Source organism: Passer domesticus, chromosome 29 (genome assembly GCF_036417665.1).
Source record: "Passer domesticus isolate bPasDom1 chromosome 29, bPasDom1.hap1, whole genome shotgun sequence".
Classification (NCBI taxonomy): domain Eukaryota; kingdom Metazoa; phylum Chordata; class Aves; order Passeriformes; family Passeridae; genus Passer; species Passer domesticus.
This window is the reverse complement of record NC_087502.1, coordinates 4,768,225-4,787,344: the sequence shown is the minus strand read 5'-3', so window position 1 is coordinate 4,787,344 and position 19,120 is coordinate 4,768,225. Positions and strand designations below refer to the sequence as shown.

At 57.8% G+C, this 19,120-nt stretch overlaps 3 long non-coding RNA genes and 1 pseudogene across 3 annotated transcripts; 3 read left to right on the top strand and 1 right to left on the bottom strand.

Moving 5' to 3' along the window:
• LOC135287312 (zinc finger protein 345-like) overlaps window positions 1-19,120 on the top strand; it is a 70,171-nt pseudogene that overhangs the window by 36,186 nt on the left and 14,865 nt on the right.
• On the top strand, window positions 7,906-8,614 carry LOC135287461 (uncharacterized). The gene is made up of 3 exons (XR_010351144.1): window positions 7,906-8,053; window positions 8,297-8,483; window positions 8,572-8,614. It is a non-coding gene; the product is annotated as an uncharacterized LOC135287461 (long non-coding RNA).
• LOC135287450 (uncharacterized) lies at window positions 9,480-10,727 on the top strand. The gene is made up of 4 exons (XR_010351132.1): window positions 9,480-9,766; window positions 9,900-10,054; window positions 10,213-10,314; window positions 10,681-10,727. It is a non-coding gene; the product is annotated as an uncharacterized LOC135287450 (long non-coding RNA).
• Window positions 13,973-15,024, bottom strand: LOC135287470 (uncharacterized). The gene is made up of 3 exons (XR_010351152.1): window positions 14,869-15,024; window positions 14,471-14,620; window positions 13,973-14,281 (listed from the first exon to the last, which is right to left on the bottom strand). It is a non-coding gene; the product is annotated as an uncharacterized LOC135287470 (long non-coding RNA).

Sequence of the window (19,120 nt, the reverse complement as noted above, 5' to 3'; positions counted from 1 at the left end):
ACCATCACAGGGAAGGGGTTTAATGTATTAAACAGATACAATCAAACTAGCTTTGCTGACAAATATATGTACAATACCTACAGAGACGACAAGCACTCTGGATGCCAAGGCCCAGGCAATCTTCCCTAGGCACATTTTAGAGATACCAAGGGCCAAAAGCAACTCCAAGTCCTTGTTGTACCATTTTTCCCTCGCTCCCATGGGGAAACCTACAAATTCAATATCTACTGCATTGGTCAGTTCTTGTATTTGTGAATGAAGATGCTGATATTTCCTGGCCTTCTCAGCAGCAGCCTCCCTCAATGAGGAATGCACTATCCAGTTGGCTGCCTGCACCCATAAGGTCCCAGACCCAGAATAGCCAGGTTGTATAAGCCTCACGTCCCCGTCATACAGTGTCTTTGTGCAGATTATGGTGACTTTTGTACGTCAGGGACTCGGGGATGATTGCAACCTCTGGCTCCCCTGTGGGTTGTGAGGACCCTCCTTTCTTAACCTTACCTGGGTGCTCTGATTTCATCTTAGATCTCCTTGTTTCCACAGGAGTGACTGCTGCAGGCTGTGGCTGCCTTTGCAGTTCAGCTGGAGCCTGGACGGTTGTAACATCTGTGGGTTCCACTGCTGCACCAGCAGACTCTCCCTCTTTCAGGCAGGGGGAGGGTTTCTCACCAGCTGGGGAAATGTACCCCTTCAGCATCTACCCTATCTCCTTCACCTGAACCCCCACCCAGTCTGGGTAGTTCATATCTGAGGTGGGCTGTGGGGCAGGGTCAGGCTCTGGGGCAGCAGCATCCCTAGGCTCTGGGGTAGGTGTCAGGGTGCTTATCCAGGTTAATCTTCCCTTATCTCTGAATGCTAAATGTAACAGGCCTATCAGCAACACCAACCACTGTTTGATATCATTAGTATTTAGAGTGCATCTGACACTTTGAAAACTGCTGGGGCAGACCCAAAGAGATGGTTGAAGGTTTGGGAGAAAATTTCCCCTCATGTCATTTCCTCACAGTAAGTACCATTATTAAAGTAACCCCAAAAACATACAGTTAGTATGTGATATCTCTGAATCCACGTGCCTGCTTAGCAGCGAAAGTTAAAGATCCATGAATCCCTCACCTTATTTAGCCATAAAGCAAACTGGATAACAGCCACAGTAGCCTTAGTTATGGTTAGCCTGTGTTGAGCTCCTGTATGGAGCTGCAATCCCCGCCCCAGCTGCAGTGGGCTTTGCTCCTTCTGTGGACAAGGGGTGGCGTGGGCAGAGCACGCAGAGATTTCACGGACGTGGGCAGGGGGATTCACGGCCAGCACCTTGCAGCTGATCCCCTTGCCCCCTCCTATCTTGTGGCCATGGCAAGAGCTGGATGGGATGGCCCTGGAAGGAAGGTGCCCTTAGATTCCCGCAGGTCCAGGTTCTGACTGTGGCTCTATTCCTCTCTCTTCCAGCCCTTCAAGCCCTGAGTGAAAACGACAGCCCCTCCCACATCAGCATATTTGTTCAGGTGATGTTCGAGGGAAGAGCTGCAGAACTACTTTCATCTGCTGGCTCAGAAGTAGCAGTGTTTCCTTAAGACCTCCAGATCCCTTGGAAGATGAGACCACCTGGGGACCAGAGGAGACCAGATGGAGTTCCAGGCACAGCTGATGACTGGCACAGCTGAGCCTGTGGGAAGCTCCCATAGCTCCTGCCTTCTCCCTCCCTGTTGACAGCTCCCTCCTTCAGTCCTCAGACCATGCCTATCCCCTTTCTTCCCTCCCAGCTCATCCCTTTGCTTCACTTTCCATTAATAAGCAGTTTGGCTTCTTTGCTTTACCTGCATCTCTGTGGAGCTGAAGCGATGCAAATCCGGAGCCCTGGGACACACAGGCCCCTCCTGCCGTTCTCTTCCACGCCGTGTTTGTGCACAGACACAGAGGAACGAGGGCAGATCAGGCTGGAAAGGTCCCTGTGCTGAAGGTCCAGTTCCACAACACTGTGGAGTTACAGATCTTGCTGAGCACCCTGGAGCCCCTGGATTTTGGAATAGCCAACCTGAGGATGTTCTGAAGCCAGCTGTGAGGGATGCCCTGACAAGCATCCACAGAGGGCAAAGGAGCTTGGAATGCTGGAAGGTTTCAGGAACAGCTTCCTGAAAGCACAGCAGTGCTCCATGCCTGCACAGGATCAGGAAGAGGGCAGAACCAGAGACCATCCGGGCTTAAGAGAGAGCTTTGGGTGTGCCTAAGAGCAAATGAAGCAGCAGCACAGTGCCCGAGACTCGGACACGCGACCGTGCCAGTGCCCGGAGCGCTGTCAGGCAGTGCCGGGATCCTGGGTGTGGTTCTGGTCCCCACAACCAAGGAATGGCAGCCCCAGCCTCAGACCCAGTCAGAAAGCCAACCAAGCGAGAGCAGAGGGAGGGCACCCTTCCAGTTTCTCTGGGGCATGGTCACAAAACAACCCCTGCTGCTTCTTCCTCTGCCTGTGTTTGGGGTGTGCTGGTGGCAGAGCCAGCCAGGTTGTGCTCTGCCTTCCAGAGCCTGTTGAGAGCGGGCATGAAAAGTGCTGCATGCACAGCGGAGAGTCCTGGAACGTGCTGGCAGGAGCGTCCTGCAGGGACAGGACTCTGGGCTCTGGCTGGGAACAGCCTGGTTTTGGTGCTGTGAGTGCAGGCAGGAGTTGGGGCAGGGGAAGATGCAGCAGGCAGCTTGTGTTTGTAGAGAGACTGGGGCTGCACCTCTGAACCTCCACCTGGACACACACTTGGGGGAATACGAGCTAGAGCTGGAGTGCCTGTCCTGAAAGGACCTGAAGTCATTCAGCCTTGCCAGCTTTTTTTAACAGTGTGTTGGTGCTCCCCAGGAAAGCTACACATTTGGGGAAATGCCTTTGGAGGAAAGGGGCTTGCTTCTCAAGGAAAGTGCTTCCCAGGGAGCTCCCAGTGAGGTAGGTGCAAGTGATCCCCTTTGGCTCTCTGTGCTCCTTTCAGTCCTTGATGCCCATTGCACGTGGCAGAGGGGCAGGGCAAGGAAGAAGGCTGTGAAGAGCAGGTTTGGCATCCACCTGGATCTGCAGAGACCAACCCAAGCACCTGCAGCAGGGTGTGTTCCCCACCTCTGGACAGAGGTGTGAGCAGGAGCATCTCTGCCCAGCCATGAGCCCCAAAGCTCTCTTTGAGAGCTGTGAATTAAAAGGCCTTTACACACACACTTTTCTCATCTTACCTTTCTGCTGTGTTTCGGCTCTTGGCAATATGCATTTATTTGCCTCTTGCTTGCTGGAAGCTGCTGTGGCCCAGGGCCAGCACAGAGCTGGGCTGGGTGGGCCAGGCAGCGTGGAGAGTCTTGGCTGATCTTGCTGTGCCCCTGGCCTCAGAAAAGGCTTGGAAGGTTTGCATCCCAAGGTGTTCTGCTCATTGGCTCTCCCTGTGCATCCTGGAGAGAACAAGGTAGGCATTTCTGGCAGCTGGGCATCAGCAGGCCTTAAAATGGGGGCGTGTTGTGGAGCAAGGCCAGCTGAGATACCCTGAGAGGAGCCCAGTGCTCCTTGCTCCCCTCTGCTGACACGTGAGCGTTTGTCTGGTTTTGGGATGACCCAGGCTGTGTCAGGGGGTGCTACGTGGACACGAGACAGCCGGTCCTGTCCTGCTGTGTCCCAGAAGTGCCTCGCAGCAATCCCCAATCCATCCATGTCAGGATGCTGGCCAAGAGAGGTCCTGGAAGCTGAGGCAGCTGATTCTAAGCTTGTGCAGGTGCCTACAGGTCAAGGCCAACAGTGTTCCCTCAGGATACAGCAGTCCTGAGGGGTCTCCCTCACTCAAAGAAATCAGCAGAGAAATGCATTGTCTGCCAAAAGCCCTTTTATTGACCTGGCGGGAGGGCAGGAGTCTGCACCCCACTGAAATGCTTCTCCGCCATGGATAAATTTCAGTGTGTTGGTGTAGGAATTGTATCAAAAATACCATCCATCTTTATGCTGCTGAGGTGATTTGATAGGCAGGGGGTTAGAAATACACTGTGTCACATTCCTATACTTGAAGCTAATGTCCAGGTGCTGGCCAGGAGTGGTCTCGATGCCCTAAAGCAGCACGAAATCTTCCTCGTGGCTTCCCTGCACAGGGCTGATTCTGTACTTGCCCTTAGTTCTTCTGGCAGACTATGTCTAAAGCTTTTTGTCAAGTCAATCTCCTGTCAATTAGGTCCCCAGGTTTTTCTTATTCTAACTGGTGCAAGTACTCAGGTCTGTCTGTGCTAAGCACTTGTTCACTAATGTGAATGGCTTGTGCTTACTTAGGTCAAACAAAGGCCTTGTTTCACTGCCAAAGGTGCCTGAGGCTCCTTGTGGCACCAGTTGCTTTCCTGTGGAATGCTCTAGCTCCCCCGAGAGTAAAGAGGGAGCTGGAGAAAGAGCTGGCCAGGCTGCTCTGGATCCTTGACCAGCAGTCCTGGTTAAGTGGAGAAGTCGAGCTGAGCAAAGGTGCCAATGGAACAGCTGTGCACAGGAAGGCTCGGTGGGAAGGGTGATCCAGGAACCACAGGCCTGGCAGCCTGAGCTGCCACCAGGGAAGGCCTTGGAGCAGACCCTCCTGAGGGCCATCCCACGGCACGTGCAGGGAACCAGGGCATCTGCTGGAGGGTGGGAAAGCTCTGCGGAGGGACAGGGACAGCTCGGGGTCCTGGCGAGGTGCTGAGGGCTTCTGTGTGGGAGGCTGGGGGGGTTGGGGTTGGGGGGGTGTTGGAGAAGGCATTGTCTGGAAGGTGAGAGGTCTAGGCTGGAATCTGAGCCAGGTTGAAGGCAGCATCTGTGGTTTGGCACAGCTTTGGTTACGGAGGGCAGAAAGAATATCTGTGACTTTTCCTGTTCATGGTCCTGATTCTCCTGCAGGGAACCAGAGGGCAGAGCTGTACTTTACTGGCCACTTAGATATCTGTACCAGGGGGAGGATTAGCCCTTTGGCCATCTACGTTTTTGGTTGGGCTACTTTGGGAACACTGAGTGAACTTTCATTTCTTGAGAGTTTTATTCCTTAAGAGAATGAGGATATTATCATCCCTTCATAGAAAACCATTTGCAAACCAAAGAATGGCCCTTTTTTTGCCTCTGTGGAGTGTTATGTTCTGTAAAGTGACTCTCAGTGGATGACATTAAGACAAATGAGTCACTGCTTTGAGATGGGAAGCAGAATTCCAACTCTTCACCTTCTCAAGCGATCCCAATTGATTTGGGAAGTTTGCAACTTTTTGGAACTACTTGAATTGAGCAATGGGAAGTGAAGCTTTCCTGATCTGAGGATTCTTAAATGCCCCATTATTCTGTGCCTTTGCTGTTAAGGTGTTTTCCTGCAGAAGGAAATTACTTCAATGAGAAAATAATTTCAGCACGGAGTAAGAGATTTTGACAGAGACCAAGTGTTGCCAGCAGTTGCTCCAGGTGCTCCTGCCAGCAGCCCCTGCAGGAAGGAGCAGAGTCCCCAGTGCACGTGGGCTTTGGCTCCCTGTGGCACAGAAGCCCCCCGGGGCACAGGTCTCTGGGGCAGGAGACGGGCACCAGCGCTGCCAGGGCTGAGGGGTGGCAGGTCTGCTTGGGCAGGGACTCTGCCACACCTGCTGATGTCAGCGCTGCCCGGGCCCCAGGGCTCAGGGCAGCGTTCGTGCCCTGGCCCACACGTTCCTTGTCCATGTCACACCCGCAGGTTTAGGATGGCCACCAGCCAGGATGTGTCCCAAGGAGGCCATGCCAGCTTCTGTGGAAGGCCCCGTGCCCTTCCCAGGGGGGCTGTGTCGGCAGCCCTGGGGGCTCCTTCTGCTGCCCTGAGCCTGCAGAGAAGGGCAGCATTTGCTGATGGTTTGAGCCGTTCCTAAAGACCCTGTCAGGCTGTCTCAGACACCCGGGGCCAGAGATTCCTCCTAAGCTGGGCCACTTTGGGTGGGCTGGGGGCGGCTCCAGGGCAGGGGCAGTGTGTGCAGGGGCCCTTTGTGACATGGTGTACCATGGTCACCACGCCATGGAACGGGTGTCCTAGAGCCCTTTGTGACACGTGGTGACATAGGAGCTGGTGGTGACAGGAACGCTCCAGAGTGCTCGGAGCTCGCAACGGGACAGGACAAGACAGAGCAGTGCTGTGAGGAGCCCCACACAGCACACTCGTTCGTGTCTGACCCGGAGCCTTTCCGAGGTGTTATTCCTGCAGCTGACCTCGAGGCCAGACCACAGGACTTGGTGACCCGTGGCTTTCCTGAGGTTTCTCTCCTGCAGGTGCCCTCGAGGGCAGACCGTGGGCCTTGGTGCCCCGGAGGCATCTCCCATCCCTGCCGCCAGTGCCCTCGAGGCCAGACCACCATCCTTGACAGGACTCTCCTGCCCTTGTGGCAGGAGCCCTCCAGAGCAGAGTGCAGGACGTGCTGTCCTGTAGCCCTCCTGAGGCTTCGCTCTTGAAGGTGCCTTCCAGGCACGACTGCAGGACTTGCTGACTTGGAGCTTTTCCGAGGCACCTCTCCTGCAAGCAGCCACAAATCCAGTCAGTGACATGGAGCAGAGACCCCTGAGAGTGCCCAAGCTGGCCTGGGTGGAGGAAGAGGAAGAAGGCCCTGGAGCTGCCCCAGCACAGGAGACGGAAGAGGTGGTGCCGTTCAAGCCACTGCAGGAGAGTGAGTGGCAGAGCTGGGCTACAGGGCTGGTGCCTGCAGCCAGCTTGGTGTCATAGCATCCTACTGCATCCCAGTGCATCCCATTGCAACTCATCCCATCCCGTGGCATGGCATCCCATGGCATCCCGTCCCATGCCATCCCGTTGCATCCCATCCCATCCCATTTCCTGGGCCATGCCTATGGACAGGACGGAAGAGGGGCCAGGCAGACACCCCGCAGCAGCCGTGTTCCATCCCCTGGGGCATCCCGGGGCTGTCCCTGCCTGGGCAGTGCAGGGCTGGGCTGTGTTCTCCGGCCTCTCCCGCAGCCCCTCAGCTCTGGCTGCGCTTGCTCTTTGCCAGATGCAGCCGTGGAGCGCACACAAGAGCAGCAATCCAGCCGTGGCCTCTTCCGCAGAACAGCACAGGTACCTGCAGCCATCCCCACCTGGGCTGGGCCTGCTGTCACCATGCTTGGAGCATTCTGTGGAACATCCCTGGTTTCTTGCCCTTCTCCTACAGCTGGTTTGCAAATTAATCAAGAGAATTCGGGAGGAAGAGACCAACAACGTGGGCACTGGGCTCAGAGCATACTCGCACATCTTCAAAACCAAGACCAGTGCTGCCCTGCTGGATATGCTGGTAGAGGAGGGCTTTTGCAATCCAAAGCAAGTAAGCAGCCCGTGGCCAGGGTTTGATCCTCCCAGGAATTGCTTGGGCTCCCAAGCAACACCCGCTGGTCACTGGAAGCCTTTGAGGCCATGGCAGTGTGGTGGGAAGGGAAGCACTTCTCTGGGGAAGCTGGGGACATTCCTCCCTCTGGCAGCTTTCCAAGTCTCCCCGTGCCTTCTCCAGGTGCCCGCCATGGTCAGGTACATCCACCAGTGGCTCATGGCCAATCAGTTTGCTGAGCACAGGCTGAACAGGACCCTGCTGGATCTCACCGAAGCACAGCCCGCTGACGTACTCCTCCTGTGACAGGTATGGGGCCCACCTGCCCAGAGCGCTCAGGGCTCCCCAGCCCATCAGCCTGTACAGCCTGTCCCAGCTGTCTGAGCAACAGAGAGCTCCAGGGCCCTCTGGCTGCTCCCTTTGCCAGCCCTGGCACGTCAGTCCCCGAGCCTGCTGCCATGCTCCCTCACGGCCCCTCAGGGGCCTGTCCCCACAGGGCTGGGCTGCTGGGAGCTGCTGGCCAGTGGCAGTGGGCAGGGGCAGAGCTGGCAGCCAGCTCAGGTCCCCGCTGCTGCCCAGGCCACAGTGCTGTGTCCCAGACCCCCCTGAGACAGAGCTCTAACCCCACAGAGCTGCTCTGACCATGTGGAAGAGCATCATGTGCTCGCCCAGGACTGCGGAGCCTGCGCTGCTGATACTCCTGGATGTGCTGGGGAGCTGGCCCGAGCACAGCATGTGCACCTCCGATGGGGACAAAACGGGTGTCTTGGTCCTGGCTGTGAGTTTCTGCAACTGGCCTTTGCTGGCCCCAAAGCCGCCTCTCCAGCAGCTCTCCATCCTCCTTCCCCCACTCCATCTCCCTGCCTCAGGCGCTGGGCTGAAACCTGGCCTCGGGGCAGCTTCAGGGGCACCAGGCCCCTGCTCCCCTGTGTCTCTCCGGGCCTCTCCCTCCCCTGCTCAGGCCCTGCCACACGGACACCTCGGCACTGAGCGCTGTCTCGGGGGGCTTTGTCCTTTGCAGGCCACTGTGGTGATGTGGAAGATCCTCCAGGTGCCCTGTGTCCCACACACAGTGATGGTGTATTTCCCCCGCCTCTTTGTGCATCTGCTCTTCCAAGTGTTCTTCACCACCCTGGATATGCCAGAGGAGGTCCATACCTTCTGAAGGGATGCCAAGAGCAATATGACCTTGCCACCAGCCCCAACAGGTGCTCCATCCCCCTCCTCCTGTCCCTGCCACGTCCCTGGGCAGAAGCCAGTGCTCCCAGCGTGACCGGGGCTTTGCTCTGCACGCAGGTTTGCAGTGCGGACCCTGAAGTCCCTGCTCTGCCGAATGCAGCACGAGGACGTGGTGGTGGCGATGGAAGCACCAGCGTGTGGCTGGGACACGCTGCTGTGTGCTGACACCCACCACTATGCCGTGGCTCTGCTGGCCAGGTGAGACCCCCTTCTCCCCGCTGCCTCTGACATTTGTGCTCCGTGCCCAGGGTGCCCCACACAGTCCCCATGGTCACGGGCCAGAGGGCCTTGTCACCGAGGGACAGCCAAGCAGACTGGAAAAGGCTGGGAGAGGAGGGTGCCCACAAGGAGCCACCTCCCCAGTAGCCCAGGGTCCCTTGCAGGATGCTGGGGAAAGACCAGACCTCTGTGAGTCAGTCCTGGCAGAGGTTTGTCCCCATGGCCCACAGTCTTGGTGACTTTTTCTCCTGCCAGGGAGATGTCCTGTGTCTCCATCTCCTTGTGTTCCCGCATCGCTCGCTACCTGCTCCGGCTGCTCAGCACACAGGAGCCACGCTGGGAGCTGCCTGCCCTGGCCTTCCTTGCGGAGGTGAGCCTGATGGCCAGCGCTGCCTCCCAGCTCTCTGCCCTCTCGTAGCCGCAGCTGCCTGGGACGGTGCCCGTGCCTGTGCTGCTGCCTGGGCCCAGCCCTGTGCGGTTCTGGCTCCTGCTGGCCGGCTCCCCTGTCACTGCCCTGTGCCTTTCAGGTCCTCGAGTTCATGGACTTGAGTGAACGCGGTGCTAAGAGAGTCCTGCAAATCTTGTCAAGGCACCTGCGGAGCGAGTGCAGGGAGAGGCGTCGCCTGGCACTCAGGGCCCTTCTCGAGTTCACTGACGAGCCCTCCATGGTGTGAAGGGGGCAGGGGCTAAGCTGGGCAATGCAGTCCTTTGGGCTTGGCTGGGCTTTGGGTGCTGGGGCAGCTGCTCCCAGCTCTCCTGCCTCCCGCTTCAGCTGCCCAAGTGCTTCAGGATAGGCCTTTGGCCTCTGGGCCCTGCCACAGCAGGATGGCATTTCACCAACTTGTGTTCCGAAGAGACCAAAAAAATGTGGAGCCTGACTGAAAGCCTTGTGGAGCTCCTGCAGGACGCAGATGGAGAGATAGTTTGCATGACGGTCATGCTACTCAGCTTTATTATTTTGGACAACGACACGCTGATAGCCGGCCCCATCACACTGCAGCTGGTTGAGGCGCTCCTGCCACTCTTTGACCACGTAAGGCTCGCTGCCCTCAGCCACGGCCACCGGGTGCTGCCCGGACACTTTGTGCCGTGTGGATTTGCAGGCCTGCGCCAAGCTGAGCCCCGTGCAGCCAATGCTGAGGTCTTTTTCCCTTCCTTTCATACAGGACAATAACCAGGTGCAGGTGCTCTCCATACTCCTCTTCCGAACATTGGTGACCCTTCCACAGAAAAAGGAAAAAAGGCCCTGAAGACACCCCTGCGCCAGAGCCTGCTGCCACTCTTCTTCCACTGCCATGATGAGAATCGGCTTGTGGCACAGGTGAGGATTCATGGGCTGCTGCTGTCCCCTGGCAGGGGGCTCGGCTGCCTCCTGCCCTGGCACCTGCTGGGCTGCAGCCTCCTCCAGGCCTTGGCACAGGGACGCGGGTCCTGCACCCTGGGCTGTGGGGCCATCTCCGCGTCTCTGCTGCTCTCCAGGTTTCTCAGGAAACGCTGCTTTGTGTGGCCGAGCTCCTGAAGAGGAGGGATCTTGAAAAACAGCTGAAGAACAAGAAGCTGTGGAAGTTCACCGAGTGCCTGGTAAGGAGGGCCTGGAAGCCCCAGCCTCAGCCTGGAGAAGCCTACTGAGCGCCGTGCTCAGTGTGCGGCACCGGCAGCTGTGCCCCTGCCCGCTGCTGCACCCCGAGGCCGTGCGGGCTCTTCTCCAGGCTCCTGTGGGCCCGAGCTGGGGCCGATGGAGCCGCGGCCCGGCGGGGCTGCGGGCCGGGGCGGCACCGCGGCTCCCCGGGCAGCAGCCGGCCCTCTGCCCCCTCCAGAGCCCGGCGCCAGCGGCTGCTGGCCGCGCCTCAGGGCTGTGCGGGCAGGGGAGGCCAGGGCTGGGCGCAGGGAGCGCCCACCACAGGGGCTGAGCCCGCGCCGAGCCTTCCCTGCTGCCGCTCTCTGCAGCTGGCAGAGGACAGGAGCCGAGCGGCCGAGCACCTGCGCCGGGCCCTGCCGTACCTGCGGAACCCACAGGAGTCCCTGCGAGCGGCGGCCATCAGGTTCACGGGTGAGCCACGAGCCCGGGCTCCATCCCCGGCCCGCCGCAGCTCGGCCCCAGCCCCGCCCGCTGCCCCGGCAGCGCCGTCCGGGCCCGGCGCCCCGGAGCCCCGCCTGGGCTTGGCGCTGCTGCCGGCCTCTGGCAGCCGTGCCCTCGGGCGGCAGCGTGCGGCGTGGCCCGGGCTGAGCCCTGCCGGGCCAGCAGGGCGTGTGGCCGCAGCGCTGGCAGCGCCGCTGGCAGGGAGCTGTGCCGCTGGCGCCGTGACAGGCTCTGTGTTCCCAGGCATGGCCGGGCGGCACCTGAGGGGGAAGAGGGAAGAGCTCCAGCTCATCTGCAGCGGTGAGTGAGGGCAGCGGGCTGGCAGCGGGGGCTGGCGGGGGCAGCTGCGAGCCCTGCCCCGGCTAAGGAGGGCTCTGCTCCCTGTGTGGACCAGGGCCGGCGTGGGCAGAGCACACAGAGATTTCAGGGCCACCTGGGGCATTCGTGGCCAGCAGCTTCGGGCTGAGCCCCTTGGTCCCTGCTCCCTCCTGGCCATGGCTAGAGCGGGCTGGGATGGCCCTGGCAGGGGGCTCTCCTCGGGTCCCCTCAGCTCTGGGATCTGACCATGGCTCTGTTCCTCTCTCTTTCAGCCCTTGAACACCTGGCAGAGGACATCAGCAGTGCCGTGTCAGACGCGGCACTTCAAACATTGGATGTCCTCCGGGCACTACAGAGTAAGCGATACTCTGTCTTCCAGAGGCTGCAGGATCAGCTCCGCAGGGCATGGAGGACACGGCCTCGTCTGTCGGGGCTGGGCTGCCTGCGCTGCTGGAGCTCTGCAGAGAGCTGATCGCAGCGGCTCTGGCTGCTGGGGCCACCCGAGCTAGCGGGAGTTTTCTGTTTCTTTAAGATTGTTCTTTTCTTCTTTTTGTTTTTTCTTTAGCATATAAATATAGATGTGTTGTAATAGACAGACTCCCAGGATCTTTCTTTTGCTGCCCAGGGTCTGCAGGCCATGGGGGAAGAGGGGGAAAAGGGTGCTTGGGCTCAGCAAGCTGCCCAGGCGTGCAGTGTTGCAGGGAAAGTGGCCAGAAGCCCCTTGGCCTTTGGTGGTTCTGCTGAAGCCTCTGTGCTGCCAGCAGAGTGGATGGGCAGGGGCCGGAGCTGCTGGACCCCTGTGAGACCAGTGCCTGGAGATGACCACAAGCCCTGTCCCAGGCAGGAACCGCCATCCGTGTCCTCCTGCCCGTGTGTTGCTGGCTGGATTGCTGAGGGCTCCTAAGCTTCAGCTTCAGCCTCAGTGAGGTGGGTGCATGGGCTGGAAAGAGTGGGGAGGCTCAAGGGGAATTCACAGAGCTCATCCTGCTGCAAGGAGGAGGAAAAGGGAGTGGGAGCTCAGCAGTGAGGAGAGCTGAGGGCTGGAGTGTGGCTCTGAATGACACTAAAATCCCACTGGACCTCTGAGACATTGCTGCTCCTCAGCCAGTGACAGGATGAGTCCCTAAGCCTGGGGCTTGGCCTTCCTCGTGGTGAGGGGCACCAAGGAAGGCAACAGTGTGATGGAGACTGCCATGGGCTGGGAACTCACTGGGGGGAAAAGAGGGAGCAGTTGGGAAGTAAAAGGCAGGTGAGGGAGAGAACTGTTCAGAGAAGGGCTGAGCTACAACTTCAGGAAGCTCAGAAATTTCATTTGGGGTCATCCCAGACTGATTTCATTTCTGAAGCTATGAACAAGTTTATTTTTTGGGGGGTTGTTGTTTAGGCTGCCCCTTGTGCGAAGACACGAGGCTTGACTCCATTTTCATCAGAAGGCTGATTTATTATGTTATATATTATATTAAAATACTACATTAAAACTATACTAAAAGAACAGAGAGAAGAAGATCAGAAGGCTACAAAGACAAGAATAGAATTGGAATGAATAACAAAAATCCTGTGACTGCTCACAGCCTTGGCACAGGTGGCTGTGGTTGATCACTGATTGAAAACAATCCACTGACCAATGAAAGATGCACCTGTGGCCTTCCACAGCAGCAGATAGTTATTGTTTACATTTCTTTCCTGACGCTCTCAGCTCCTCAGGACAGGAAAAATCCCAGCAGAGGAATTTTCACTAAAATATCATGGCTACAGGGGGTGTCATGTTTTCCCTTGGAGATGTACACTCTGCAAACTTGAGCTGTGTTGCCAAAATGCTCAAGCAAGTCTGTGCTGCAGGTCACACCATTTCATCTTTCGCTGATCCTGGCCCGGTGCTGAGCTCCAGCAGAGCCCTGGCAGAGCCCAGAGCAGCCTCAGCACCCACAGAGCCCGGCTGCAAGGAGAGAAACCAGAAACTGCCATCAGCTGAGGGCTCCTCTCCCCTTGTCCCAACGCCTGTGGCACCCAGGCCATGCTGGCTGTGCCCAGAGCGGTGCCCAGAGCTGTGCCCAGAGCTGCCCATCACTGCTGCCTCAGGGAGCAGAGCAGGAGGGCAGGACACGTGCCCAGCCTGCAGCCAGCCACGGCACATCCAGCCCTCAGCACCTGCCCAGAGCGGGATGCTCCTGTGCTTGCTGCCATCTCCCAAAAGCTCTGATCTTACCCTGCCAAGCAGACAGGGACCCACCTCACGCCATCCACGGCTGGAAGAAAAGCTGGTCCCAAATGATGTCCTCAGCCTGCTCCAAGGGCACGGCCCATCCACACCACAGCTGCTCCCAAGCACTTCCCAATCCAGATTGGACCCCACCTAGAATGCTTCCTCTGGAAAAACAAACAACAAATTATTGAAAAGAGATTAGAGACTAAAAGGGGAAAGAAGAAAAAAAGGTAAAAAATTGTATCTCTGTCAGGTCCTTGAGGAAGCCCCGAACCCACCAGGCAAGGGAAAAACCCAGCCATGGGTGAGGGAAGCCCACACTTTCTCTGTTCTCTCCTGCACTGCCCCCCTCAATAACCGTGATCCCAAAGCAAACAAGGGCAGTGGAGCAGCCCAAGCCCTTCCTTGACTGCACAGCAAAGCAGCCCCAGCACAGGTTCTGGAGTCCCACCTCTGCTCCCACCACGGGGGTTTGTTTGTGTCGGGCTGGCTGCCCCAGCCCCAGCCCCAGCCCAGGCCACGGTGGGTGCTGGGGGCTGTTGGCAGGGCCAGGAGCCCACTCCCATTTCATACCCACCCCAGCCCATTCCACCAGCCCTGCCAAAAGCAGCCGGGCAGCCGATGAAGGATCAGCTGCATCCACCCCAGCCGAGGGGGAACCTTTGGTTCCCAGCCAGGCTGGGCAATACCCAAATCTGGGAGCATTTCCCTGGGTGTGGACTCAGCTGCAAGTTCGCTGTGGAGCCTGGCTTTGAAGAAGGTGCCACAATTGAAGTCCATCATCTTCAGCTGGCCAGTGGCCAGGTGGAGGAAGAGGTTGTCATCCTTGATGTCGTCCTCGCTGTCTCCAGCAGCAGCAGCATTCCCACCTGGTACAGCTTCTCCAGGGGCTCCTTCTCCTTCCCTGGGGTGAGACCAGGCTGTCAGGGCTGTGCCCAGGGCCCCAGCTGTCAGGGAAGCAGGACAAGCAAAACCTGCTTGGATGGCGGCCACCAGTGCTGGGCAGAGCAGCTCAGCTCCAGCACAAGGGCTGCGTGTTCCCATGCCATGACCCTGGTGGAGTGACACAGGCAGGACAAAAAAGTCTGGGTTCCTTTGCTTCTCACTGCCAAGGCATGTGTGGAGCTCTAACTTACCAGGGCCCTGGATCAAAGTGGGCCTGTGGCTCTCTCCCTTCTTCCAGGGCAGATGAATATCCTGCATCCAAGGATCACAGAACAGCTCTTCTAATGAGGGCCTTTCCAAGTCCAGCATGGATAAACACCACCTGATCAGATCTTGGCACTCTGGGCAGAGAAACCAGAAACCGCTGGTCAGTTGGAGAAGGCTCCTGTTGGCTTTGCCCCACTATTCCCGTGCCCAGGCCATGCTGGATGTGCTCAGAGCTGGGCCTAAACTTTCCCATCAATTCCCTGTTTTGGAGGAGAGCAGGACACGTGCCACCTCCTCAGCAGCTGCCACAGCAGGATGCTCACGAGCCCGCTGCTGTCTCCCAGCACTGGTATTCCACCCGTGCCCAGAGATGAGGATCCACCTGGAGAGAGCCGTTGTGGCAGCGAGAGCTGATGGTCCCAGCTGATGTTCTGGTCCCTCCTGAAAGGGTGCTCCCCGCAGACCATCTGGTGCAGCACGATGCCCAGGGACCAGATGGTAGCTGGCTCGCCATAGTACCAGCCCAACTGGGTCCATTCTGGGGGACTGTAGGACCATCTTCCTATGGGATACAGATGGAGTTCAGCAGGGGGATGCTGCTGCTCCCAGAGCCTGGCCCCAGCATCCCTGAGCGTGCAGGGGCTGCACCAGTGGCACACGGGGTGACCACTGCCCTCTCACCAGCACCTGGGACTGGTGTACAGACTTAGGGCTGGAAAAGAAGCCACTGGTGTCAGAAGAGGGCAGCGGAAGCCCTGGCAAGGCCCAACCATGACAAGGAAATACCCACTCAGTGCTGGGGAAAAACCATGCCTTCATCCTCCCTGCCTGCATTGCCCCAAAAAACATTATGAACCCAAAGCAAACCAGGTGAGTGGAGCAGTCCAAGCCCTTTCTCACCTGCACACCAGACTGGCTGGGACACTGGTTCTGGTCCCCCCTCTCTGCTACCCTCACACACAGGTGTTTTTGTCAGGCTGGCTGCCCCAGCCCCAGTTCTGGGCAGAGTGGTGGGCAAAGGCTGCCAGCAGGGCTGGAAGCTGGCTCCCCACCCAGCCCTGCTCAAAAGCAACTCGGCTACAATCTCAGTGCCATGAAGGGCAGCAAAAGGGAGAATCCCTGCTGCCACAACCATTTTGGGCTATGAGATGTTGGGCTGTGAGATGCCGGGACCAGGAGCACACCCCTGCATGGGCTCACCTGCAAAGTGAGTGTAGGCTGTGTCTTGCAGGTAGGTGCCACAGCCAAAGTTGATCAATTTGGCCTGCCCGGTGGCCAGGTCACCCAGGATGTTCCCTGGTTTGATGTCACGGTTTAGGACCCCGCAGCTGGTGCAGTGCCACACGGCCTCCAGCACCTGGTGGAACAGCTGCCATGCCACCTCCTCGGACAGGAACCCCCGTGCCCGAATGAAATGCTGCAGGTCCTGAGACCGCTCTGCTGCTCCAGAACCATCAAGATGTTGGGGAGCTCAAGCCACTCCAGCAGCTGGACAACACCAGGGAAGCCAGTGGACACCTTGTCCAGCAGCATGATCTCCAGCAGTGTGCTGGTGCTGTCGGGCTGTGGGAGGAACACGATGCCATCAGTGGGGGCCGATGCTGTGCCAGGGCTGAGGAGCCCCTCACCCAGCCTGGGATGCGCTGTGTGCTGCACTGGCCCCAAGCCCGCTCCCTCTCGAGGCGTCCTGGCAGCTTCCACCCTGCCGGACCTCGGCTCATCCCCACCCGGCACGCGCCACTGGCGCTGCTCACTCATCAGCTGGCCCCAGTGCCAGATGCAGTTCCGTGGCATCTTTTTGATGGCCACCTGCGAGCCAAGGGGAGCAGCGTGCTGAGCTCACCACCTGCCCTGCCCAGTCCTATTCTTTTCCTCCTCCTCCTCCGCTCCCTCCTCCTCCACCCGCTGCCGTGCCCGCCGCTCACCGGGGTGCTGTCCAAGATCCACGTCACCAAGAAGACGCTGCCAAAGACACCGCGCCCCAGCAGCAAGCCCAGCCGGTACTGCTCCTTCAGGCCCTGCTGCGCCTTCCCTGCGGGCGGGACGCGGCTGTCAGTGCTCGGCCTGGGCCAGCAACGGCCCCCAAGCGCCCCTCACGTGCCCCGAGCCGGGCATCCCCAGGCGTTCGCTCTTTGGAATGGGACACGGGAGGCTTGGGGCCGGCAGCCGCGCTGCCAAGCGGTGGAGCTCAGACCGGGAAAGCCGCAGCAGAGGAGGCGGGAGCGGCTGTGCTGCTTGTGTCCTCCGTGGGCCCCGGGAGGAGCCATGGCCGGGGCCGAGGCTGGGGTCGGGGCCGGGGCTGGGGTCGGGGCCGGAGTCAGGGTTGGGGCCGGGCTCAGGCCAGGCAGAGCCAAAGGGCAGTGATGCTGTCCCAGCCCCAGGCGCTGATGCCCGCCCAGCAGCGCCACTGCCAGTACGGCCAGAGCTGGGTGGAGGCGAGACCGAGGCCAGGGATGGGGCAATCCCGCCCAGGGCTGGGGTGGGCCAGGGGAACAGCCCGGCCCGGCATGGGGAGAGAGAGAGCCTGGGAGAGGAGGGGACACCGGGAAAGGGAGACCGGGAGAGGGTGCAGGACAGCGGGAGAGGGAGAGGACAAGCAAGAGGGAGTCGATAGAGTCGCTTCTTTCACTGCTTTCACTGCTGCTGCTGCTCTTGCCGCTGCTGCCGCTGCAACTGAAGTGCCAGGGCCATTTGTCCCCATGTCCATTTGTCCGTTCCCACTCTCCTCTGCGCCAAGCCCCACGATCCCCGGGGGCAGCCCCTGAACCTGTCCAACATGGGAACTTTGCCGTGTTCAGCCAAGAGTCTGGACTCCTGCACATCAGCACAGGAATCCCCTCGGTCGCTGCTGTGCATTGTCCCTGCTGAGGGTCAAACACTATCAGAACGCATTCCCTGAATGCAGAATTTGTACCTGACCCAAGCACTGCACTTACCTCTCCAGCACTGCTTTCCAAAAAATACAGGGGAAACCAAACTGTGTGTAGGTCATGGTATTTTAGAGTGTCTAAAACTTGCCATGTCATGGATCTCAGAGGTGAGATCCATTTGGAATTAATGGGAAGGAGAAGTACTGCAAGATGGAAAAGGGGAGCATAAAAATAAATAAAACATCTTGGATTGTTTCTTTCCATTCTCATTTCATTTCTTAAAAGCTGTTTCACTTTTCCCAGAATCTTCTCCACAGTCCTGTTTGCTCTTTCCAAGAACCTTTTCCTGGAGAACAAGGAGCAGCTTCTGTCACAAGATGTGCCACCAACTGCAGCTTCTCTTGGCTTTCCATAGCATGCATGCAGCAAAACTCTTGCAGGAAATCAGGACTAATATTTAAAAACTTTAAAAAGCTTCTTCTTTCTTTCCCTTGTGGGCTGGGCAGTTGTGTCATTGGTAATGTTTTCATTGTTACTGTTCTACCCTAAGAAAACATGACAGGCTACCAGGAATTGTTAGGGAACGCAAACCTGACTGAATGCAGAGAAAGAATCTCCAGAGCCTGCAGCCAGAAATGTAGAGCTGCGTGATAATCATTCCAACATCCCCATGGACATCTTGAAAGTGATCTAGAAGATGAAAATGGGCTGACAGACGGAGTTTGTTTCTGGGTTCAGTTCATATGCTTCTACACCTCATGCATTGCTATAAATCAAGAGTACAATCAGTTCATGGAAAGCACCAGAACAAGCTGGACCTCTCAGAAGATGACTGAAAGAATCTGATAAGGAGAAATGCAGGGAATTACTTGGTGAACTTTGCCTGTAAGAAGGGTCATTTTCCCTAAGGATTTCCAATCCATTCCCTTCGCTTTTGTCCTTCCTAACAAAGCCATTTTCATCCCAAATTCCCCATGAAATGAGAACCCTGAGCTTGTGGAAGTGCCTGAAAGATGCCGTGTTCCTCTGCAGGGACACTGAGGCTGAACCAGGAGCCTGAGCCCTCTCTGGGGAAGCCTCCTCCGAGCTGGAATTTGTGCCGTGCTGGGAGAGGAGGAGGAGGGGCAGAAGGCTGGGCACTGTGTGGCAGGAGCAGGAGGTTTGGGCCGCATGACATTCTGTCTGCGCAATGGGCGGCCGTGCCCGGGGCTCTGGGCCTGGCCCCGCGTGCGCTGAGCTCCCAACACTGCGGGAGCTCCCCGGGCTGGGCTCAGGTTCCCGCTGGGACTAGGCAGCAGGCTGGCCTCCAGCTGGGACCAGATGGGACCAGCCCAGATACTTCTGGGCATCTCCATTTTCTGCTGCTGCTCAGAAGAAACAATGAAGTGAGTTAAGAAGTTCTGGTTTTGTTTTCTCCTGGTGGATTTTTTCATTTGATTTGACACTCCAGAGGCAATTTCTGTGATGGCCTCTGTCAGTTGATTCTATTCCAGCAGCAGCAGCAACAGGGCTGTGTTTGAGCACTGCAAATGTGGCCTGTGTGGCTTTAATTCTCCTTGACTTAGTGCTCAGGGACTTGTGATCATTTCAAGATCTGCTAATCATGATGCTTGTGACAAAAAGCCTGAGTCCCCCATCTCAAAAGCACTCTGGGAAATACTGATCAAAAAAGGCATTGCAGTTTTACAGATAAAAGTCAAGTGGGAAGCAGAAGAGGGACAAGAGCAGCCATGATCTTCAATTCTCAAGGCAAAGGCAGCAGCA